Consider the following 25,661-nt stretch of genomic DNA (forward strand, 5'->3'; position numbering starts at 1 on the left):
CCCAGTCGCCTATGTAGCACCTTCTGGCACTAGACACGCTGACTGTCTGGGGACTGACTCTCTCCTGGCTTCCAGCCATGTCATTCCATTTGACGCGTTAGCTGTGTATGGAGTCTTCAGCAATAGGGTCTTACCACTGGCCTTTGGTGGGACATCAAGTACTCTGACAGAAGTCTGTCATTGTTTTGGGAAACCTTGTAGGTTTCTCTGATCAAAAGCTCATTGTGGATGGTAGGCCCAAGCTGGTAGTGGGGGTTACAGGTCAGTGTCCACTAAGAAATTGAGGAAAAACATAGCTAATATACAAGAGTTAGAGAAGAGATAGATAGAAGGGAGAGGGGGGGAGGGAGGGAGGGAGGGAGGATGTCGGAGATTTAGGTCAGTCTTGATCCTACAATCTCCAGTGTCTGGTGGTTCAGGTGTTTCCTGTAAGGGTCTAGTGAAGGTTCTTCCATTTGGTCTGACTTTTAGGAAGTAGAATTTTATGGTACCATTGCCGTTTGGGTCCGGATTACTGTTTTCCACCCTTTGATGTCATCCCCGCCCTCCCATCCATGCTATTATCTAGTACATGAGGTGCTTGCTGGGTATGTAAGGTATCTTGGGTAGATTCAGGTTAGGTGTTGTAGATGAGTGAGACTATGTGTCGATTTTTTTTCTGTGATTGGGTAAGTTCAATGAGAATGATCTGTTCCAGGTTCAACCATTTTTCCTCAAATTTCTTTATGTCGTTTTTTTTCTTACTGCTGTATAGAATTACATTGTGTAGATATACCACATCTTTGTTATCCATTCTTCTAATGATGGACATCTGGGATGATTCTAGCTTTTAGCTATTACAAATTGAGCCACTACAAACATGGTTGAGCAAATCTCTCTGGCTTTTGGTTTGAAGGTTTTAGGGTAGATACCCAGTAATGGTATAACTGGGTCTGTTGGTATTTCTATAGTCAGCTTTTTCAGGAGTCTCCATATTGCTTTCCAAAGTGGTTGTACCATCCTGCATTCCCACCAACAGTGAATGAGTGTCCCTGCTTCTCCACATCCTCGCCAGCATTTATTTTCATTTGTCCTTTTGATGTTGGCTATCCTTATTGGGGTAAGGTGGAATCTCATAGTTGTTTTAATTTGCATTTCTCTGATGATTAGGGATAATGAACATTTTCTTAAGTGTGTGCCATTTGTATCTCTTCCTCTGTGAATTGCCTGTTTAACTCTGTGCCCCATTTTGTGATTGGTGTATTTGTCTTCTTATTGTTTAGACTTTTGAGTTCTTTGTAAATTCTAGAGATAAGACCTCTATCAGTTGGATAACCTGCAAATATTTTCTCCCAATCTGTGGGTATTCTATTGGCTTTGCTTATTATATGCTTGTCTGTAAAGAAACTCTTCAGCTTCATATGATCCCAATGGTTGAGTGACTGTTTAAGAACTTGAACCACTTGGGTTTTGTTCAGGAAGCCTTTTTCCATTCCTATATCATGGAAAGTACTTCCTCAATTTTCTTCCATTAGTTTTCGAGTTTCTGGTCTTATGTTGAGGTCTTTGGTCTATTTGGATTTGAGTGTAGTGCATGGTGAAATGTGTGGATCAAGTTTTAGTTTCCTACCTGTGGTTATCCAATTTGTCCAGCACCATTTGTTGAAGATGCTATCTTTTTTCCAGTCTATATTGTTTGGGCCTTTGTCGAATATCAAGTAGCTATAGTTGCTTGACCCAAAATCCGCGTCCTCAAGTCTATTCCATTGGTCTATACTCCTGTTTTTATGCCAGTACCATGTTGTTTTTATTACTATGGCTTTGTAATATAGGTTTATATCAGGTATAGTGATGCCAGCAGAGGTATTTCTTTTGCTGAGGATATGTTTGGATATGCGAGGCCTTCTGCCTTTCCATATGAAATTTGAGATCATTTTTTCTATCTCTGTGAAGAACACTGTAGGGATTTTAATTGGAATTGTGTTAAATCTATATATTGCCTTTGGTAGGATTGTCATCTTCACAATGTTAATTCTGCCTATCCAAGAGCATGGGAGGTTTTTCCATCTTTTCAAGTCCTCATCAATTTCTTTTTTGAGAGTTTTTATATTTTCATTGTATAGATCTTTTATTCCTTGGTTAATGTTATTCCAAGGTATTTTTTTTTTTTGTTGCTATTGAAAATGGGACTATGTCCTTTATTTATTTTTCTGTTTCTTTGTCGTTTGCATACAGAAATGCTTCCAATTTTTGTGCATTGACTTTGTATCCTGCTACTTTGCTGTAGGAGTTAATCATCTTCAGGAGTTTTGGGATGGAGTCTCTCGGGTCTCTTACATATACAATCATGTCATCAGCGAATAGAGCTAACTTAACTTCTTTCTTTCCAAATTGTATCCCTGCTATTTCATTCTCCTGTCTTATTGCTTGGGCTGGCACTTCCAGAACTATATTGGAAAGCAGAGGTGAGAGAGGATATCCCTGTCTTGTTCCTGATCTCAATGGGAATTCCTCTAGTCTCTCTCCATTAAATATTATTTGGGCCTTTGGGGCTTTGTATATTGCCTTTATTATGTTAAGATGTGAATCGGCCATGCCGATTCTCTCCAATGTTTTGATCATGAAGTGATGTTGTATCTTGTCAAAGGCCTTTTCTGCATCTATCGAAATGATCATGTGGTTTTTATGTTTAATCTTGTTTATGTGGTGTATTACATTGACAGATTTTCGTATGTTGAACCACCCTTGTGTTCCTGGGATAAATCCCACTTGGTCAAGGTGGATAATGCTTTTGATGTGTTGTTGGATTCGGTTTGTGAGGATTTTGTTGAGGATCTTTGCATCTATGTTCATTAGGGAAATAAGCCTGTAGTTTTCTTTTCTTGTGGCATCTCTGCCTGGTTTTGGGATTAGGGTGATACTGGCTTTATAGAAGGAGTTGGGTAGCTTTCCCTGTTCTTCAATTGTGTGGCACAGTTTTAGGAAGATTGGTTTGAGATCTTCCATGAAGGTTTGGTAAAATTCGGCTGGGAATCCATCTGGTCTTGGACTCTTCTTTTTTGGGAGGTTTTTTATTACTTTTTCAATCTCCATGAGTGTGATGGGTTCATTGAGGTGATTGATCTGCTCTGAGTTTAGCTTTGGTAGATTATATGCATCCAGGAATTTATCCATCTCCTCCACATTTTCCAGTTTTGTGAAGTTTGAGGTTTTTGAAATAAGTTCTGATGATTCTCTCAATTTCACTGATGTCTGTTGTGATCTCTCCCTTTTCATTTTGAATTTTGTTAATTTGGAGTCTCTCCTTTTTTTGCTTGATCAAATTGGCCAGAGGTTTGTCAACCTTGTTTATTTTTTCAAAGAACCAGCTCTTTGTTTTGTCAATTGCCTTAATTGTTTCCTTCGTTTCCAATTCATTAATTTCTGCTCTGATTATTTCTTTCCTTCTGAAGCTCTTTGGGTTGGATTTTTCTTGTTTTTCCAATGCCTTTAGGTGGATGGTTAGGCTATTGATTTGGGATATTTTTGTCTTTTTTATGAAGGCATTTAGTCCTATGAATTTTCCCCTGAGGACTGCCTTCATTGTGTCCCGTAAGTTTTGGTATGATGTGTTCTCATTGTCATTCAATTCAAGGAATTTTGCAATTTCATTTTTTATTTCATCCACTATCCATTTATTGTTTAAGAGTGTGCTATTCAGTTTCCAGTTGCCATTGGACTTCTTGTTGGTTTTTTGTTGTTGATTTCTAGGAATATAGGATTATGATCCAATATCATGCAGGGAATTATGTCGATTTTCCTAAATATGTAGAGGCTGTCTTTGTGACCCAGTATATGGACTATTTTAGAGAATGTTCCATGGGCTGCTGAGAAGAATGTGTAGTCTGTGGATTTGGGATGGAAAGTTCTGTAGATGTCTGTTAGGTCTAAGTGCTCTATGGTTTTGTTGAGCTCTCTTACTTCCCTTTTGAGCTTGTTTAGATGATCTGTCTATTACTGATAATGGTGTTTTAAACTCCCCAGCTATGATGGTGTTGGTGGTTATTTCTGTTTTATTGTCAAGTAGGTTTTGTTTTATCAACTGTGGTGCCCCTGTGTTTGGTGCATACAGATTTATGATTGTAATATCCTCTTGATGGATTGTTCCCTTTATAAGTAGGAAGTAGCCTTCTTTGTCTTTTTTGATTTTTTTTGGTTTGAAGTCAACTTTATCTGATATTAATATAGCTACACCTGCTTGTTTCTTATTCCCATTTGCTTGGAATATTGTTTTCCACCTTTTCACCCTGAGGAAGTTTCTGTCTTTAGTGGTAAGGTGGGTTTATTGAAGGCAGCAGATTGAGGGGTCTAATTTTTTGATCCACCCTGTTAGCTTGTGTCTCTTGATGGGTGAATTATGGCCATTATTGTTTAGGGTGATGACTGTGAGATTTGATTTGATCCCTGTCATGATGTGGTGGTAGAGGTGTGTTGGCATTTCCATGGAATTTAATTATTTTTTTTTCTATCTACTCTGGGTTTGGTTCCTGTGATCTGCTTCTTGTAGGCATTTGTGTTTGGTTATTTGTTTCTTCTCTGTGGAGAATTTCCTGGAGTACTTTCTGTAGGTTTGGTTTTGTGTTCATATAATTGTAAAGCTGAGTTTTGTCATGGAAAGTTTTCCTTTCACCATCTATTATAAGGGAGACTTTTGCTGGGTAGAGTAGTTTGAGCTGGAAGCCATAGTTTCTTAGAGTTTGGAAAGTTTCATTCCAGGCGCTTCTAGCTTTCAGAGTTTCCATTGAGAAGTCTGAAGTAATTCTAATGTGGTTTCCTTTGAAAGTGGTGTGCTGTTTTTCCCTAGCTGCTTTTAGGATTTTTTCCTTGGTGTCAATGTTTAGAGTCTTAATGATAATATGTCTTGGGAGTTTCTCTTTTGGTCTAGGCGATTAGGATTTCTGTCTGCTTCTTAAATCTTGATGAGCCTTTCTTTTAAGAGAAGTTTTCTTCAATTATTGTGTTAAATAAGTTCTCCATGCCTTTGGTCTGAAATTCTTCTCCTTCTGGTATTCCAATGATTCTGATATTAGGACGTTTAAGTGTATCCCACAATTCTCTCATGTTCTGTTCACAGGAACTTTTGAACTTACTGAAATTTTTGGACTCTCGAACTGTTTCTTCCATCCTGTCTTCCAGATCAGAATTTCTATCTTCCACTTCACTGACTCTATTCTTGAGAGCCTCTAGCGAGTTTTGGACTTGTTCAATTAAGTTTGCATTTTCTACTACTTTCCTATGTATCACTTCCGTAGCTTTGTCCAGCTCCCTTTTTGTCTCATTTTCTGATTTTCTTGATGATTCTTGGAAATCATCCTTGCATTTCTTTATGTTTTCATTTAGTGTGGCCAGCTGATTTTTAAGGTCCTCTGTTTTTTCACTCTCCCTCAACTCTCTTAGCTCTCTTTGAATTCCTTCCAGTGACTTATCTTATTGCTCTAGCTTAGTGATAGTAGCATCCACACGATTATCTATCCTTTGTAGCTTTCCTGCCAGTTCTAGCAGTAGGTTGGTCAGGGTTGCCTTGTTCATTGCTTCCACTTGATGTTCTGATCCTAAACACTCTTCTATGTTTTGGTTAGATGTGATCCTTGTTGGACTGGGTGATCTGTCTGGATTTTCTTGCATTTTATTTTTCATGTTATTTCTTTTGTGCTGTGGTCTACCCATGTCAGTGTATGGGCAGGTAGGTGGGTGGATCAGCCTGGGATCTAGCTTAATGCAAATCCAAGGCAGCCTGGGGCAGTTGCAAGCAGCCTGGGTTTTTGCTCACTCTTGCCAAAGCCACCTATCTATAGTCTGACAGAGGTGCCAAATTTGCCTAAATTCTCACCCAGTAATGCACCTAAGCTGCCTGCCTTCGAGCTTGAAAGGGGACTGAAGTAGCAAGCCCTGATGCTGCCCAAACTCTGGCTGGGTACACTGGGGCCTGTAAACAGTCTGTGCTCTCCTGCCTCAGGGGAGTGGGGGATGGGTGATGATGTACGGGTAGGGGATGGGACCTGCGCTGGCGCTATTGACTCAGTATGGACTTGTGTGGCTCTTGCTGTTGGACAGGGCCCACTGCACGTGCAATTGTAGTGCAGAGGCAGCTGATGTGGTTGCGGGATCAGGACACAGCAGAGGCTGACCAGCCGCAAGTGATGTGAGTAGCAGGGGATCTGGAAGCCACCTATTCCCAGCTGGGGTGGTCCCCACAGTCCTGCGAACCAAGCACCATGTGGCTGGTCTACTCGCAGGATCAGAGAACAAGGGCGGGGTAGGAGGTCTCAGCTTCAGTGCAGCAGGCTGGCAGGCGTGGCTGGTGGTTGCCCGATCAGAGCACAGCCTCGCGGGGCGCTAGGCGTGCGGAGGGCTTGGTGCGCAACGGGGTGTATGGGGCACGCTGGGGCACCGGGCATTCAGGGTGGGGCATGCAGAAGGCAGTGGGGTGCAGGGGGTGAGGACTGGGGCACCTGGGAGGGGCGTGGTGCGTGGGGCACTCAGGTCGGTGGGGGGGGGGGCGAGTGGCGCATGGTGGGCGCGGGGCGCGCAGGTGTTGTGGGGCGCTTGGGGGGTTATGGGGGAGTGCGCTGGAGGCGTGGGGTGCGCGGAGCACCGTGGTGCATGCGGGGCGCCGCAGTGCATGCGGGGCTAGGGGAGTGGGGCACGTTGGGGGCGGGGGCGCGCTTGGGGGTGCACGAGGCGTGTGGGGGGTGTAGGGCACACCGGTTGCTCCGGGGCATGGGATACCACGGGACACCGCAAGACACTCAGGATGCGCGGGGTGTGCGGGCCGTGCATGGAGGGGGGGCACGGGGGGTGTGTGGCCCGTGTGGGGGGGTGGGACGCGGGGGTCGCGGGGCGCCGCTGGGGCGCGGGTGCCGCTGGGGCGCCGGGCCGTGGCAGGTGGTGTGGGTCGCGGGAGTCGCGGGTCCCGGGGGTATGTGCTTCCCTGTTTTACCCCAATCTTTGCCCTTCCTCTTGGAAAATGTTCCTAATTGCCCTCTAATACTTGCCTTTTTTTTTCCTTTGTATCTGGAGTGCTGCTAGTCTGTCGCCATCTTGGCCGGTAGTCGAATGTTGTCTTACTTTTTGAGGTTTAATATCTTCTTCCTATATGAACTCCCACTTTATGATTTTATACACCAAGAGGATTTTATTATGATCCAGAAAACATTGGTGCTATGTCTTTGAACTTCTAGAGCTATGAACTAAATAAATCTTATTTTCATTACAAAGTTATTCTCCTTCAGGTATCATATAATAGAAATATTAAAAATGAGAGCTGAGATAAGGCTTAGAAGTTAAGACATTTGCCTGCAAAGTCAAAGGACCCAGGGTTGATTCCCCAGGACCCATGTAACTCAGATGCACAAGGTGGCGCATACATCTGGGATTCGTTTACAGCGGCTAGAGGCCCTGGCTCACCCATTCTTTCTGTCTCTCCCCACCCTCCTTGCAAATAAATAAATAAAAAGGAAAGAATTCATTTAAAAAGGCAAGTCCATTGGGCATGTCTAAAAAAATTACAAAAAAAATTGACTGATGCACTCTCAAAGATGGTTAGTCATAGATATTACCCATTCTTTTCAGACAGTAGTAGGATTGTACTTCCATTTTTACTTTTATTTATTGGGGTGTGTATACACACACTTGCTCACGTACATATGCATGTGTGTGCCCTGGGAATACATGTAGAGATAACAGGGTTCATTCATATGGTTTTAAGACAGGGCTTCTCTTTTGTTTCGCTGTTTCCTGCAGACAAGGTATGGCTCCATCCCCACCCCCACCAGATTTCTGGATTTTTCTGGCTTCTCCTCTCGTTGTCTTAGGTGTGCTGATATTATAGACCCTTGTGTCATGTGTGTCAGGCTTTACATGGGTACCTCAGGTCATTTGGCTGGTAAGCAAGTGCTTTTAAGCACTGAGCACTCTGCAGACCTATCTGTATCTGTTCTTCTAGTTCAGTATTAAGTGTGACTTGCTTTGGACAATGAGATATAGGTAGAAGCTACCTACTGTTCAGTCATCTTTGTCTGGCTGACCATCTTTGAAAAAACTATGTTACATTTGGTTTCTGTTGGGCAGTATCTTTGAGTGATTGTGATGGACAGAGCCTCCAGGCTGATCCAAATTGGACAGGTAACAAGGATAAACAAATTTCTGTTGCCTTCGTTGACAGTTATTTTTGGATTTTTAAAATTATTTCTGTGGCTTTATTGCAGTATGTCTTGACTGGTACTGAAAGTTATGACTAAAGTTAAATGCTGTTATAACAACAACCTAAATTACGTCATATTAGGCTGATGGTTGGGAATGAAAAATCGGTTTTTGGAAGGACAGTGAGATATCAAGTTCAGGAAGAAGATATTTGACAAAGCCCTTATTGGAGAAGCAGATCACATATTTAAAAATACAGGAACAGGGTGAGTTAATAGCAGAGTGTGAACAATGTCAAATGTCAAAGAGTGTGCATAATGGTCACTACTGATTGCATTGACAACAAAGGATGAGACAATGGTTCTGAGGTACAAGTTGAGGGACTGGAGTTGGTACTGGTGGTAGTGGCAAAGGGGTTTTCCTAGAATAGCCTCACTCCATGCTTTGGGAAGTGATTTTGGCCACAGAGCCTTGGAACTTTATCTTTTGGTTCTCCTGGGAGTTCTGGGTATTATATGCTGTCATTAAATACTTGTTTCTGCATGTACCTGTCTGAGCATACTCTGCAGTTATTGAGACTTCTGAATTATATAAAAGTACATGCTTTTAGCATTGATATGATGCTTTTTATTTGACACTTACTGTGTATCAGCAACTGAGGTTATATGTTGAAACTTTCATCATGAATATTGTATAACCAAGTTATTTTGGGGGTACAGTGTGTGCATGTGCATGCATATGGAGGTCAGAGAACACTGAGTGTCCTTAATCTATTTCTCATCTATGTGTTTCCTTGAGATAAAGCTTCTCTCTGAACTCATAACCACTTTAATGTGTTTTGTTTTTATTGTTGTTGTTTTAAAATTTTTGATCAGACTGATGAGTGAGCACTAGTAATTCTCCAGTCTTCAATCCCCACAGGACTGGACTTCAGGCATTCAGCCATTTATGTGGGTGCTGGGGAATCAAACAGCCATATGCCATGCCTGCATAACATTTTTAAATTTATATTTAATATATACTAATAATGTATGCCACAAATGCTACTTTCATAAACAAATATAGTTGTTACATGATATTTAATAATGGAACTATTTTCACATTGCCTCAAAAGCGAATCTGGAAACTAGAGTAAGTGGAAAAAGTTATAACACAAATAGTAGGTTTTATAGCTTTTGGGAGGTTTTAGGTATGTGTATGTGTATTGCATGTTAGTAAGGAGACACAGAGACTATGCAGGCATGTGGAGGTCAGAGGACATCCTTGGGACATTGGTTGCTCCTGCCTCCTTGTTTAAGATAGGGTCTCTCTTGCGTTGCTTTCTTACCACTGGGAAGACCAGTCTATCAACATTTGAGCTTTAGGATTCTGTTGGTTCTGCATCCCATTACTGTAGGTATGTTTTGACATGTGAACTAGTTTGTGTGGGTGCTGGGAATTGAATTTGGGTTGACAGCTTTGTGAAGCAAACCAACTGCTGAACCAGAACCCTCTTCTATGTTGTCATTTTATTTTATTTTATTTTTACTGTTTTTAATGCAAATGAATTGATTTTTGTTATTCATATCTGATTATTTTAATTTTTACTGGAGTATTATCCCACCACTTAACAATAAGACAATACCTTTTAAAAATTAGCGAGGGCTGGAGAGATGGCTTAGCAGTTAAGCGCTTGCCTGTGAAGCCTAAGAACCCCGGTTCGAGGCTAAGTTCCCCAGGGCCCACGTTAGCCAGATGCACAAGGGGGCGCACGCATCTGGAGTTCGTTTGCAGAGGCTGGAAGCCCTGGTGTGCCCATTCTCTCTCTCTCTCCCTTTATCTGTCTTTCTCTCTGTGTCTGACGCTCTCAAATAAATAAGTAAATAAATAAAAATTAAAAAAAATTAGCGAGAATTCTTAAGTTTAACACAAGATGTTTTATTTTGAGAAAAGTGTTATAAGAAGACAATGGAAAATTACATCTTTTAAGCAAATCTTCTTTTAGTTGCTTTCTTCATACACTATGAATTTTATTTATGGAAATTAACATTTTAGGCTCTTGGAATTGAAAAATTTGTTTATGCTCAACTAAACATTATATTTGACAAAATAAAAAAAATAGCATTCCATCTTAAGCTATGTTTTGCAAACAACAGATTCTTGGTGTTTTAAATCATATTTAATATTTTTTTCTATAAACTTGCAAATGTATTTAAGGGTTAATTCATATGAAATCATTTACCTAAGCTAAATTTCTTGAATAAATATGACTTAAAAATACTATGCATTGGATTTTAATCCTCATAATTAGTTAATTTCTCAGTAAAGGATGTTTTCCCCAAGAAACACTAACTATTAAATATAACATATGGATGATAAAGATGGATGTTCAACATGAAGTCCATTAACAACTTGCAAATCATTCCATAGGATATGTGGGACTTCTGATCATGTAGTCATTGGAACTTGCTATTGAGAGCAAAGTTAGATTCCCCCTTTGGAGCCCTTCAAGCAGGGAAAGGGTGCAGTGAAGGGATCAGCACACCAGGTTTGGAATCACAGCACCTTCACTACTAGTAAGAGGTTTACTCTTAGCATATATAATGAATGGGTTGGGGCTTGAGAGATGGCTTAGCCATTAAGACGCTTGCCTGTAAAGCCAAAGCACCCAGGTTCAGCTCTCATGATCCATGTAAGCCGGATATACAAGATTGTGTATGTGTCTTGAGTTCATTTGCAGTGGTTGGAAGCACTGGTATGCCCTTTCTCTCTCTTTTTCTCTCTCTTTCTCTCTCTATCTCTCTCTCTTCCTCTCTGTCCCTCTACCTGCCTCTCACTCTCTGAAATAAATAAATAAAAATAAAATATTTAAAAATTAAATGAATGTGTTGGATGACATGATCATCAAGGCTCCCTTGAGCTAGAAGTTCAATGTCTGTGCAGCAAATACAATAGAAATAATAAATACAAATGATGCTTCTATAAGTTGTGACTTGAAAAAACTGAAAAATATCAGTACAATTTAAAACCCGATTTTTCCATGGATGTTTGTAATTCTGGTGTTGACTATATGAAAACAACTACTTTGGTTCAGTGAATTAATTCTAATAGCAAGGAGAAATAAAAACCTCCCTACTCAGATGAATAGGAAAGGATAAGCAGAATAGGGCCAAGAATAGAAATCAATTCTCAATTTTATGAGATTTTTCAATGACTTGATTTTGTAAATAAAGCTACTATTCTGACTTTATTTTGAATGAGTCTGACCAGAAAGAATCTCCATTGTTGTCTGGAAGGAAAAAGTGACAAATTAAGGTTTGCTTTTTAATTCTCCTACTTGGGAGTCTGGTCAGGACTTGTTTTGGGTGGAATTTTGTGACTTGAATATAAAGAGCTGATGGATATTGCACTTGGTATGGTTATAAATGGAGCAATCCCTTCTTATAGGGAATACAGAAAGAGTTTAGTGTTTTCCTTGAGGCTCTCAACTTATTCAGATTCTTCAAAATCTGAAAAGGCCTTTCCCTCTCTACAGAACTTCTCATTCTCTACCTGAACTAATGGCTAATATTGTCACCCACTTTTCCTCTCTTATTAGGCTGCACTAGTGGTGTGGTCTCTAATTCCACATCTCTGACATCAGGTTGCAAACTCTCTTTTAGGAATCATTTGCTAGCCTTACAAATTGTGCATCGCATGGGAGCCCTTATAAAACTGTTGCCTTTTGATATGTAAAGCACTGGAAATGGAGTGACCCTGGGTGATAGCTCCCACTGTGTCCCCTTATTGCAAGTGGAGGTCTTATTTTTAAGCTCTTTGAGTACAGTTTCTTTTATTAGGTTCCTAGGGTGCAGTGGACATTTAATCAATAATGATGGTTTTAAAATCTCATTTTACAAATGAGAAGTCAGAAGTATTTTGGCTGATGTGGATTAACAAGTCATCCAGAGAAGGAACCTTTATCCTCAGAATTCCCATGGAGTGGATCCAGTCAATCTGATGTGTAACAACAGGTAAGCAGGTAAAAAAGCATATCCATCAAAATAGTCTTTCTAAAACTAGTAAAAAGTTTCATAAGGGAAGAGATTCTCATTATTATTGACAGATAATAGAAATAGGTGCAAGATTATGATGCTGCTAAGCAATATAACTAATAAATTTATCACTATTTGTTTTCAACAATAAAATAGGGGATAGATACCATGATGATATTTGAGAATCAGTATAATGTGAAAACTAAAAAAGGAGAAAATAGCCTACAGATCATTTTATATTAATATAAGATAAAATTCAAATAGTCTGAACTCCCCTTTTTTACTGTTTATTTTTTATTTTTATTTTTAGAGGTAGAATCTCACTCTAGCCCAGGCTGACTAGAAATTCACTATATAGTCTCAGGGTGGCCTCAAACTCATTGAGATCCTCCAACCTCTGCCACCCAAGCAATGAAATTAAAGGCATGTGCCCCCACATTTGGCTAAGACATACTCTTAAATTCATGTCCCCACTGTTCTCCTTCCTCCCAAGAGGCTCCACTTTGCATAGTTTTATAGCCTCTCAGTAGTGTACTAAATTCAGAATCCATCAATGTACTGAGTGTCCATTGGGCCAGAGCCTTCATGTCCAGCTGTCTCAGGACATGCCATCAGATTCCTAACAGTTGTCTCAGGAAAAGTCATCACAGACTTGGATTTCTTTTGTGTAAGATACTGTTGTATATCATTTTATCCACAACCTTCAAGGACCTTTTAGTATATTGGATTAGGGTCTGGAGTGAGATGAGTAAAAAGATAAGAATAAAATGAATGAATGCCTATATTTCAAGCTTACCAGGATAACATAACACAGTGGATAGCACAGATTATATGTCAACAAGGGAATTCAGGGAAACTTTGTTGAGTATTTACAAAGGATATAGACTTTTTAACAAGCCTGCATAGAGGTATAGATTGAAGTTGTATAGACAAGGAATCAACATTTTTTTTTCATTTATTTAGAACATTGTTAAGCAGTTACCCTACCTCAAGAAAAACAGCTGCAAATGTGTCTCTCATGTCATAGGGTGGGTCCTGGCCCGCACTAGAAATCTATACTGTTCTGATGGTGTCACTTGTTAATTTCAGTGGGTAAGCCCCTAAAAATCCTCATCTATAGTGCTCATGAAGGAAATACATGCACATCTTTTTTTAAAATTTTTATTAACATTTTCCATGATTATAAAATATATCCCATGGTAATTCCCTCCGTCCCCACCCACACACTTTCCCATTTGAAACTCCATTCTCCATCATATTACCTCCCCATTACAATCATTGTAATTACATATATACAATATCAACCTATTAAGTATCTTCCTCCCTTCCTTTCTCTACCTTTGATGTCTCCTTTTTACCTTACTGGCCTCTGCTACTAAGTATTTTCATCCTCACACAGAAGCCCAATCATCTGTAGCTAGGATCCACATATGAGAGAGAACATGTGGTGCTTGGCTTTCTGGGCCTGGGTTACCTCACTTAGTATAATACTTTCCAGGTCCATCCATTTTTCTGCAATTTTCATAACTCCATTTTTCTTTACTGCTGAGTAGAACTCCATTGTATAAGTGTGCCACATCTTCATTATCCACTCATCTGTTGAGGGACATCTAGGCTGGTTCCATTTCCCAGCTATTATAAATTGAGCTGCAATAAACATGGTTGAGCATGTACTTCTAAGGAAATGAGATAAGTCCTTTGGATATATGCCTAGGAGTGCTATAGCTGGGTCATATGGTAGATCAGTCTTTAGCTGTTTAAGGAACCTCCACACTGTTTTCCACAATGGCTGGACCAGATTGCATTCCCACCAGCAGCGCAGAAGGGTTCCTTTTTTTCCACATCCCCGCCAACATTTATGATAATTTGTTTTCATGATGGTGGCCAATCTGACAGGAGTGAGATGGAATCTCAATGTAGTTTTAATCTGCATTTCCCTGATGACTAGTGACGTAGAACATTTTTTTAGATGCTTATATGCCATTCGTATTTCTTCCTTTGAAAACTCACTATTTAGCTCCATAATCCATTTTTTGATTGGCTTGTTTGATTCCTTATTATTTAACTTTTTGAGTTCTTTGTATATCCTAGATATTAATCCTCTATCAGATATATAGCTGGCAAAGATTTTTTCCCATTCTGTAGATTGCCTCTTTGCTTTCTTCACGGTGTCCTTTGCAGAGCAAAATCTTTGTAATTTCATGAGGTCCCAGTGATTAATCTGTGGTTTTATTACCTGAGCAATTGGGGTTGTTTTCAGAAAGTCTTTGCCAAGACCAATATGTTGAAGGGTTTCCGCTGCTTTTTCCTCTAGCAGTTTCAGAGTTTCAGGTCTGATGTTAAGGTCTTTAATCCATTTGGACTTAATTCTTGTGCATGGTGAGAGAGAAGAATGTATTTTCATCCTTCTGCAGATATATATCCAGTTTTCAAAACACCATTTGCTGAAGAGGCTGTCTCTTCTCCAATGAGTATTTTTGGCATTTTTATTGAATATCAGGTGGCTATAGCTACTTGGGCTTACATCTGGGTCCTCTATTCTGTTCCACTGATCTACATGTCTGTTTTTGTACAAGTACCATGCTGTTTTTGTTACTATGGCTCTGTAGTATAGGTTAAAATCAGGTATGGTGATACCACCAGCCTCATTTTTGTTGCTCAGTATTATTTTAGATATTCGAGGTTTTTTGTGGTTCCAAATGAATTTTTGGATTGTTTTTTTCTATTTCCATGAAGAAAGCCTTTGGAATTTTGATAGGGATTGCATTAAATGTGTAGATTGCTTTTGGTAAGATTGCCATTTTCACAATATTGATTCTTCCAATCCAGGAACAAGGGATGTTTCTCTACTTTCTAGTGTCTTCTGCAATTTCTCGCTTGAGTGTTTTAAAGTTCTCATTGTAGAGATTCTTTACTTCCTTGGTTAGGTTTATTCCAAGGTACTTTATTTTTTTTGATGCAATTGTGAATGTGAGTGATTCTCTGATTTCATCCTCTGTGTGTTTGTTGTTAGCATATATGAAGACTACTGATTTCTGTGTATTTATTTTGTATCCTGCTACATTGCTGTAGGTTTTGATCAGCTCTAACAGGTTGCTAGTAGAGTCTTTAGGGTCCTTTATGTATAGAATCATGTCATCTGCAAATAATGATAACTTGATCTCTTCCTTTCCAATTTGTATCACTTTTATGTGTGTCTCTTGCCTTATTGCTGTGGCTAAGACTTCCAAAACTATATTAAATAAAAGAGGGGACAGTGGACCCTTGTCTTGTTCCTGATTTCAGTGGGAAAGCTTCCAGTTTTTCCCCATTTAGTAATATGTTGGCTGTAGGCTTGTCATAAATAGCCTTTATTATATTGAGATATGTTCCTTCTATTCCCAGTTTCTGTAGGACTTTTATCATGAAGGGATGTTGGATTTTGTCAAATGCTTTCTCTGCGTCTAATGAGATGATCATGTGATTTTTGTCCTTCAACCCGTTTATGTAATGTATTACATTTATAGATTTGCGTATGTTGAACCATCCCTGCATCTCTGGGATAAAGCCTACTTGGTCAGGGTGAATGATGTTTTTGGTATATTCTTGTATTCTGTTTGCCAATATTTTGTTGAGAAATTTTGCATCTATGTTCATGAGGGAGATTGGTCTGTAATTTTCTTTTTTTGTTCTATCTTTGCCTGGTTTTGGTATCAGGGTGATGCTGGCCTCATAGAAGGAGTTTGGTAGAATTCCTTCTTTTTCTATTTCCTGGAAAAGCTTAAGAAGCAATGGTGTTAGCTCTTCCTTAAAAGTCTGGTAAAATTCAGCAGTGAATCCATCTGGGCCTGGGCTTTTTTTAGTTGGGAGATTATTGATAACCTTTTGGATCTCCATGTTTGTTATAGATCTATTTAAGTGATTAATCTCATTTTGGTTTAATTTAGGTAGGTCATATAGATCAAGGAAATCATCCATTTCTTTCAGATTTTCATACATTGTGGAGTATATGCTTTTATAGTATGTCTCTATGATTTTTTGAATTTCTCTGGAATCTGTTGTGATGTTACCTTGTTCATCTCTGATTTTATTAATTTGTGTCTCTTCTCTCTGTCTCTTGGTCAGATTTGCTAAGGGTTTATCAATCTTGTTTATCCTTTCAAAGAACCAACTCTTTGTTTCATTAATTCTTTGGATTGTTCTTTTTGTTTCTATTTCATTAATTTCTGCCCTAATCTTTATTATTTCTTCCCGTCTAGTACTCTTTGGTTTGCCTTGTTCTTCTTTTTCTAAGGCTTTAAGGCGAAGCATTAGGTTGTTTACTTGCGACCTTTCTAATTTCTTAATATAGGCACTCAAGGCTATAAAGTTACCTCTTAGAACTGCCTTCATTGTGTCCCAGAGATTTTGGTATGTTGTGTTCTCATTATCATTTGACTCTATAAATTTTTTGATTTCCTATTTGATTTCTTCATTGACCCATTCATCATTTAGTAGTGTATTGTTTAGTTTCCATGATTTTGTGTATGCTCCATAGCCTTTCTTGCTATTGATTTGTAGTTTAATTCCATTGTGGTCAGATAGAATGCAAGGAATTATTTCAATTTTCCTGAATTTGTTAAGATTTGCTTTGTGTCCTAATATATGGTCTATTTTAGAGAATGTTCCATGTGCTGCTGAAAAGAATGTATATTCTGCCGCCTTTGGATGAAATGTTCTGTATGTATCTGTTAAGTCCATTCCTTCTATGACCTCATTTAGTCCAGACGCCTCTCTGTTTATTTTTTCCCGGGATGACCTGTCAATTGATGAGAGTGGGGTGTTAAAGTCACCCACCACTACTGTATTTGGTGTTATCTGTGACCTTACTTCTAATAGTGTTTGTTTGACGAATTTGGGAGCCCCCATATTAGGTGCATATATGTTTAGGATTGTAATGTCCTCCTGTTGGAGTGTGCCCTTAATCAATATAAAGTGACCTTCCTTATCTTTCTTGACTAACGTTGGACTAAAGTCTACCCTGTCCAATATTAGGATAGCAACCCCTGCTTGTTTTCTAGGCCCATTTGCTTGAAACACCATCTTCCATCCTTTCACCCTAAAGTAATGTCTATCCTTTGTATAAAGGTGAGTTTCTTGGAGACAACAAATTGTAGGATCCTGCTTTTTAACCCAGTCTGCGAATCTATGTCTTTTCGTTGGGGCATTGAGGCCATTGATATTAAGAGAGATTATTGAAAGGTGTGTATTTATGTTTGCCATTTTTTTTTTTTTTTTGTGGTTATGGTTCTACCTGTGCTCTCTTCTGTTAACTAGTATTTGAGTATTGCTTGTTTTTTCTAGGTTCCTTATATGTGTGCTTTTCCTTTTCTTCAGCATGGAGGATTCTATCAAGTATTTTCTGTAGAGCTGGTTTTGTCTTCAAATACTCCTTTAACCTGCTTTTGTCATGAAATGTCCTTATTTCTCCATCTATTTGAATGGATAACTTTGCAGGATAAAGTAACCTTGGTTGACAGTTGTTATCTTTCAGAACTTAGAAAACATCACTCCAAGCCCTTCTGGCTTTTAAAGTTTGTGTTGAATAATCTGCTGTAATCCTGATGGGCTTACTTTTGTAGGTAACTTGATTTTTCTCTCTAAATGCTTTCAATATTTTTTCTTTGGTGTGTGTGTTTGGAAGTTTGACTATAATATGGCGAGGAGAGTTTCTTTCCAGGTTTTGTCTGGCTGGGGTTCTAAAGGCTTCCTGTATCTGTATTGGCACCTCTTTCCCAATTTGGGGGAAATTTTCTTCTATGATTTTGTTGAAGACACCTACTATGCCTTTTGAGTGAAATTCTCCTTCTACTATGCCCTGAATTCTAATATTTGATCTCTTTATCATGTCCCGAATATCTTGAAATTCCCACTCATACTTTTCTATAAGTTTGTCTTTCTCTTTGTTGGCCTGTATTAGATCTGCCACCTGGTCTTCTAGCTTAGATATTCTGTCCTCTCCTTCATCCATTTTACTGGTGAGATTTTCTACAGAGTTTTTTATTTCATTATCTGTGTTCTTCATTGCTAGTAATTCTGACTGGCTTTCCTTTATTATTTCTATTTCCTTATTTATGTCTTGTATTACCTTTTTTATTTCATGAAATTGGTGTCCTGCATCTTCTTTGATTCCTTTGATTTCCTCTTTAAGTTCCTCTTTGACTCCTTTGATTTGTTCTCTAACTTCTTTGAACATATTTACAATCATTCTTTTGAAATCTTTTTCAGGCATTTCCTCTAACTCGTTCTCACTGGAGGTCATTTCTGATGCATTAATACTTTTAGGTGGATTTATATCGTCTTGCTTCTTAGTGTTTCTTGTGTTATAATGTATATATTTTTGCATCTTGGATTAAGTTAATGCTTGGATTTTCTAGCTAGCTGGGTATTTTTAGCTGTATCAATTGATGTGATGTTATATATTTTCAGGGTAGGAGCTTAAGGTGTTAGATGTGGCTCTTAAGACTCTGACAGTATCTACAAAGGTGCTCCTAGGGGTTGAGTTTCCCTGCTATGGGGGTATTCAAGTAGGCTGAGTGGAATAAAATACAGGTAGATTCTAAAAGTTAACTAAACACTGTACCCATTCAGTCAAAAACAGCCCCAAGTATGTATGCCAGAGTAGTTATTACAACAACCAGATCCTCTATCAACATAGAGGTAAGATTTCTGGTCTGTTGAGGGATCCCAGTCAGCTTGTGACCAAGTGAGACCCTTCCCTGGTGCAAACCCAGTTACCTTGGATGAGTTTGGTCTCAGTCAAGTTGCTGCCTGGGTCATCGGGCTGGTGTTCTGATTTCTGGAGCTGGGCACTAACTTTTCCTGTGGGGCAAACCAAGCCTGGCAACTGTGTCCCTGCAGATCAGCACCCCTGCTGCTGAACTGCTGCTGCTTCTGGGTCTGGTATTGTTGGCGCTCCTGGGTCTGCTGCTGCTGGGGCCGCTGGTACCGGATCCAGAGCTGCTGATGTTGCTGCCGAACTCTGCTCCTGCTTGGGTTCCACTGTCAGCTCAAGTTGGCGTGGCCGGGTCCTGGGACGCTGCTCTGTTGTCTGTTCGCTGGAGCTGGGCTCAGGCGGTGGGGGAGGGGAGGGAGCCGCAGCTGCTCTGGGTCTCTCGCTGTTCCACATGTTCTTCTACCTCGTGGTCTGCTCCTCTGTTGCTCACTGCCACTCTCCCTTCACGTGTCCTGAGTTGCGCAGAGCGCGGTGTGAGTGGAAGCCCCTGCACCTGGCCTTTCTTGCGTCTGGAGCCAAGCCTGGCGGCTTTCTGGTGCGCCCCGCAGCCGCTGCAGTTGGCGGAACTGTCGGGGCTGCTTTTGCAGGCCTGTGCGGGCTCTGGATGCTCTGGATCTCTCTTACTTCTTTGCTGCTGTTTCATTTTCCTATACAACTCACTTTTTAGTAAAAGTGTGTATTTTGCTGAGGTTTTTTGGTCCTTTTTCCCCCCAGGCTTCTTTGGCATGGTACCTACGCCGCCATCTTAACCGGAAGACATGCACATCTTTTCAATGCATGTTGGAACTCAATTATTTATGCAAACAAATAAACATATTTTTTAAAATGGGTGGGAGGGATGGCTTAGCAGTTAAGGCATTTGTCTGCAACGACAAAGGACCCAGGTTTTATTCCCTAGGACCCATGTAAGCCAGATGCACAAAGGGGTGCATGCATCTGGAGTTTGTTTGCAGTGGCTGGAGCCCCAGCGCTTCCATTGTCTCTCTCTCTCCCTCTCTTTGTCCCACTTTCTCTCTGTCAAATAAATAAATAACAATATATTAGAAATATATTAAAAATATATTTAAAAAAACTAAGGTGAATTTGCCATGAGCAGATGTCTGAAGTGATTGCACAACATAAATCAGGACCATAGGCAGTCCACTGCACTGGCATGTAGTGTATGGAGGCTCCTTGAACATAGACCCTTTACAGGACTCTCCTCCTCATCTCATTGTACCCTCCTTTCACCAGAGGCCCCATTTTCAGAGTCATGGAGTCAGATAATTTTACTTTTCATTGAAGAAAAAGTTTTTGTCTTTTGTCAACATTGTAGTAGCATACACTTAGTACTTAATACTCCTATTATAACCAGAATTTGATGACTCCAATGAGAGGTTGGGTAGGAGTTTTTAGGCTTCAATCCTGTGGGCAAAGGGAATGGTGAGACCTTTAATGACAACCACTTTTCTCGCAGATATAAAAGGAAGTAGCATAGTTTTTCAGTCTGTTTTTCAAGAAAACAGTCCAATCTAACAGAAGAGAAGGGATTTCTCCTGTTGGCATGAGGTGAACCCTGTAAGTACTGTGATGAGAACACTAGGCAGAGTGTGTGAGTACTTTCTGAGTTCTACGTCTGTAAGTACTGTGATGAGAACACTAGGCAGAGTGTGTGAGTACTTTCTGAGTTCTACGTCTGTAAGTGCCGTGATGAGAACACTAGGCAGAGGGTGTTAGTACTTTCTGAGTTCTACGTCTGTAAGTACTGTAATGAGAACACTAGGCGGAGTGTGTGAGTACTTTCTGAGTTCTATGTCTGTAAGTACTGTAATGAGAACACTAGGCGGAGTGTGTTAGTACTTTCTGAGTTCTACGTCTGTAAGTGCCGTGATGAGAACACTAGGCAGAGGGTGTTAGTACTTTCTGAGTTCTACATCTCTCCAGATATCATGCTATTTGCATGTGTGTGTGTAACAATGCACGTTTATGGTTTTTTGAAAAATGTTATATAGAGGATTGTTAAAAGAAATGGATGGGGGTCTGGAGACATTGCTTAGTGGTTAAGTGCTTGCCTGTGAGGCCTAAGAACCCCGGTTCGAGGCTCGATTCCCCAGGACCATGTTTTCCAGATGCACAAGGAGGCACTTGCGTCTGGAGTTCATTTATAGTGGCTGGAAGCCCTGGTGCACCCATTCTCTCTCTCTCTCTCTGTCTCTCTTTCTTTCTATCTGCCTCTTTTTCTCTCTGTCTGTCACTCTCAAATAAATAAAAATAAACAAAAACATTTAAAAAGTTTTTTTTTTTAAAGAAATGGATGTTGCTAGTGAGATGGCTCAGCAGTTAAAGCACTTGTCTGCAAAGCCTAGTGACCCAGATTTGATTCCCCTATACCCACGTAAAGCCAGATGCACAAAGTGGCACATGAATCTGGAATTTGTTTGCAGCTGCTAGAGGCTAAAATGTGTCCTTTCTCTCCCTTATTTCCATCTCTTTTTGCTTGCAAATAAATAAAACATATTTTTAAATAGAAATGGATATAAGGTCAGCACAGTGGGACACACTTGTAATATCAGACACCTAGGAGGCTGAGCCTAGAAAATACAGTGGAAAAAATCAGTATATAAGAAAACTTGTCTCTTGATTAGTGAAATACTAAGGTGAATTTACCATAAGTCAAAAGGCTGAAGAGATCACACAACATAAATCATCATGCATATGTATACGTTGCACAGTTTGTGTGTAGATTGCACAGCATGGTAGCGTAAAACCCAAAGGCTTAGTTAGCCATCACTTTTGAAATGAGATTCAGCTACTATGCTGGTTGCAAACAAATCTAAAGCTAGAGAGTGTGGAGAGGAATTTTCATGTAAAAGGAGCTCTAAGTGGTGTGCTCTATATATAGTCCCATATCATTTGACTCCCCCAGGGAAGATGGCGTTTGTTTTAGGAATGTAGATTTGAATACATTTGCCTCTTTGGGTGGCTAATTAGCATGCAGAGTTGCATCCAAGAAAAGCCAAATTCTCTCCTATAATTTTAACTCTCTTGAAAAATGTTGGGGTTTATACTTCATTTGCTCAGGTAGCCACCCTCTCTATTTTCCCTGATAAATACTATTCTTCCTCAGAAGCATAACCCTCCTATTTGCGTTATGATTTCCTCATATCCTGTCTCAGGTGTGAGTTTTGTTGTTGGATCCAGCCTCAGTGAGTCTCGTCTTCACTCTGTGCTTTCTCCCTAATGGCTTCTCTTAGTCTAATAATGCTTCTCATTTCAAGAGCCCTCCGACAAGACCACCTGTACATTTGTGATTTGCTAAGAGTCACACATTTCAACCTCTTGATCACAACTGTGATTGAGTGCAGCAGTGCAGCCAGAATTGGTAGCTGGATTAGGGAGGTAAAAATCCAAACAAAACAGCAACCTCATATTTCTTAGGTGGAGTTTGGAGAAGCCTACACATAGGCTTCCCATACTCTTTCTCACCTAGGAGAGGTCACACCTGTTAGGTTGGGATGAGCTCCCAAGATGGAGTCACCAAGGTCAGCAGAATGGTGACAGAGGCATAGGAAAGTGGGTTATCCACATTCTTCAAGAAACCACCTTGTCATTATTCCCTCCTCACCTAACAATGCCCTAGGCTATGGCTTCCACCTCTTTATCTCAGAAGTTACCTGGTCACTGTTCTGGGGTCTCACCCTGGCTTTTTTAAATGGTTAATAATGATTTCCCCTAAAGGAACTTTTTCTTTTTAAAAAAGATTTTATATTTATTTATTTATTAGAGATATGGGAGAGAGATAGAGATAGAGAGAGAATGGGCATGCCAGGGACTCTAGCCACTGCAAATGAACTTCAGATGCATGCACAATCACATGCATCTGGCTTACGTGGGACCTGGAGAATCAAACATGGACACTTAGGCTTCACAGGCAAGCACCTTAACAACTAAACCATCTCTCCAGTCCTAAAGGAACTTTTCTTTTTTTAAATTTTTTGTTTAGTTTTATTTATTTATTTGAGAGTGACAGGCATAGAGAGAGAGGCAGATAGAGAGAAAGAAAGAGAATGGGAGTGCCAGGGCCTCCAGCCACTGCAAATGAACTCCAGACGTGTGTGTCCCCTTGTGCATCTGGCTAACGTGGGTCCTGGGGAATTGAGCCTTGAACCGGGGTCCTTAGGCTTCACAGGCAAGCGCTTAATCACTAAGCCATCTCTCCAGCCCGTAAAGGAACTTTTCTATTCAACTTAACAAAATAATTTTTCTTTTTTCCTCTATTCCTCTAAGCCCTATAAAGCTCTACTACTTGAAAACTCAGGTTGGCTGTGCTCCTCTCTTCTGGGTCAGCCCTGACAGCTTGTGCTTTCCTGAATAAAAGCTTCCACTTTTGCCTCAGGGTGGTTTGTGCGGTCTTGGTCACTTCCAAACCTTGCAATAACCAACACACTCTTGCTGTCATTGTAAAAAAATGCTTCCACCTATGTGCCATCCAGCTACTCAGATAAGGCTGTTTGTGAATCAGACTGAGGATTTTCACTGAGGGCTAATTACATAGGCATCTATGTCCAACAAAATTCTAGGATCTAAGGGAGAAAATAATTTTTACTATAAGAGATTTTCATGTAGTCTTTCTATAAACATCTTCTTCATTTATCAGTTATTTGGAATAAATAATCTAAATTTGAGTTTTGAAGATATGCTTGATATTTTCCCACTAACCTCTTTAATCTTCAGTTTCATCACCTAGAAAACAGGCATGTCACATAGCTAGCAATGATCAGATATAAAACAATGTGGTGCAAAGCAGTTTAGCTTAAGATAGTTTGGTGTATTACTTTTCTTGTTGCTGTGATAAAGTATCTGACAAATGCAATTTAAGGAAAGAAAGGTTTACTTAAAGATGTAGACCATCATGATAGGGAAGACATGGTGGCAAGAGTATGAGACAGCTGGTCACATTGCATCAATAGGAAGAAAGCAAGGGGGCGGGGAGAGAGCTAGAGGGAGTGAATGAGGATGAATGAATGAATGCGTGCTGGTGATCATCTCACTTTATCCTACTTATCCAATTCAGGAACGATGGGATGGTGGCGCCCTCATTTAATGTGAGTTTTCGCCCCCTCAGTTAAACCTTTCTAGAAACACCTTTATAGACATACCAGGAAGTGTTTCCATAGTGATTCAAAATACAAGTGTTGACCATAGAGGTAACCATCACAGTTAGTATGAAGTTTTTTCAATATTGAATGCCTTTATAAATAAGTAGCTGAGAAAGCACCTGCCAAAGTGCTTTGGGTATGATAAATGGAAATGCTTCTAGAGTGTCACTGATCATCCTTAACTCTTTGGCTCCTGACACAGTGGACCCATCTGTCTGAAGCAGTAGTGGCTCGTGTGGGTGTCATGCTATATGCTCCTGGCCACTCTGGGTGGCTCAGTGTTCTTGCTAAAGGATGTTGCTCTATGATATTCATAGGAATTTGATACTATTTGTACTTCACTTGGAAACAATGAATCCATCTGTTTTCACTTCTATACCAGAGACATTAGCAAAGCTGCTTCTAAGTCTGTATGGCCTTCTGGCATTCTTCTACTTTATGGTTTTGTTATACTGGGCAAATGAGTTGCCCATCCTGGGCTACAGTTTCCTTATGGAGGAGATGTGATTAAAGCATAAATCCTTCTGGCTTGTCATGAGAACTAGATGACCTAATACATATAAAAATCTAACAGCAGGGTGTGGTGGTTCAAATCTTTAATCCTAGCACTTGGAATGCAGAGGTAGGAGGATTGCCCTGAGTTCAAGCCTGAGACTATATAGTGAATTCCAGGTCAGCCTGGGCTACAGCAAGACCCTACCACAAAAAAAAGCAAATAAATAAATAAATAGATAGATAGATAGATTTCAGAAATACCTCACCCTTGAGAACTTCCATATATTTTCTACTAAATATTGATATTGATATCTTCAAACACTATCATATTATAGATAGACAATCAGCTCTTGAGTCAGATAGATTTAATCTTTACTACTGGCTCAGCCACTTATCTGTATAACTTCAGAAAACATACTTAACCTGACTGAATATTTTTTCCTTAGAAGACAAATGGAAATTATTTATATATATCTTTCAAGGCTTCTTTTTTAAAATTATTTATTTATTTATTTATTTGATAGAGAAGAAGGGAGAGAAAGAATAGGCACATCAGGGCCTCCAACCACTGCAAACGAACTCCAGGTACATGCGCCACCTTGTGCATCTGGCTTGCTTGGGTCCTGGGGAATCGAACCTGGGTCCTTTGGCTTTGCAGGCAAATGCCTTAACCACTAAGCCATCCCTCCAGCCCTAAAGGCTTATTTTTTACGCATATATGTTTGTGGTTAATATTTAAATACTGTGAATATAAATTGTCCTCTGCACAGAGTAAACTTTCTAAATTATTATTGTGGTTCATTGATTTTGTAGGTGCTTAGTGGGTTTCCAGGTTTCCATTTTGTGTCCAACATTATTCTGTACTTTGAAAGGAGAGTGTTGAAGAAGACAGTCCTTGTTGTTTGGCTCTTGTATCAGTCAGCTTTCTATTGCTGAGACAAACTCTCTAAGGTGTCCAAGATAAGAAAATATTTATTTGGCTCTCTGTTTCAGGTATCTCAGTCCATGCTGCTCAACTTCATCCTGTGCATGGTAGAGACATGTAGTAGAGCCAGATTCCATTGGCTAGGAAGCAAGAGAAAGGACCTGGAGTATTAATAT

This window comes from Jaculus jaculus, chromosome 11, assembly GCF_020740685.1.
Source record: "Jaculus jaculus isolate mJacJac1 chromosome 11, mJacJac1.mat.Y.cur, whole genome shotgun sequence".
Classification (NCBI taxonomy): domain Eukaryota; kingdom Metazoa; phylum Chordata; class Mammalia; order Rodentia; family Dipodidae; genus Jaculus; species Jaculus jaculus.